The sequence below is a fragment of the Plasmopara halstedii genome, assembly GCF_900000015.1.
Source record: "Plasmopara halstedii genome assembly, contig: Scaffold_322, whole genome shotgun sequence".
NCBI lineage: Eukaryota > Oomycota > Peronosporomycetes > Peronosporales > Peronosporaceae > Plasmopara > Plasmopara halstedii.
Window position 1 is genome coordinate 713,862 of NW_020187243.1, and position 427 is coordinate 714,288.

Sequence of the window (427 nt, forward strand, 5' to 3'; positions counted from 1 at the left end):
TAGAGCGACAAGCTTCCAACGGAAATTCATATGAAACCGAGAAACGAGCTCGAAGAGCTTTCCGTTTGGCAAGCTCATCTTCCGTTCTGACCAGGGGTCCGATGATGTGGACGCGTAGCGATCGAGTTACCGCGTCCTTCGCTTCCACAACGGGATCCGCTGGGCGGAAGCTATATTCCACACGAGGGTCAATGATCGGCCATGGATGGGCGCACTTTGGAGCCGCCTTACGAGCAGCATCCAGCTGCCGCCTCTGTGCCCCGTCGAGGTCATTGGTGATTACACCACGTCCCTCAGGTGACGAGAAGTCAGGAAACGGGCATAGGGTCCGCAAGGCGCGAGAAGGGCTCGTAACACGGCGGTGGCGCAGCTCGCCTTCCTCGTCATCCCATGCGGAAAAAGGAGTGTCAGACTCGTAGTCGACCAC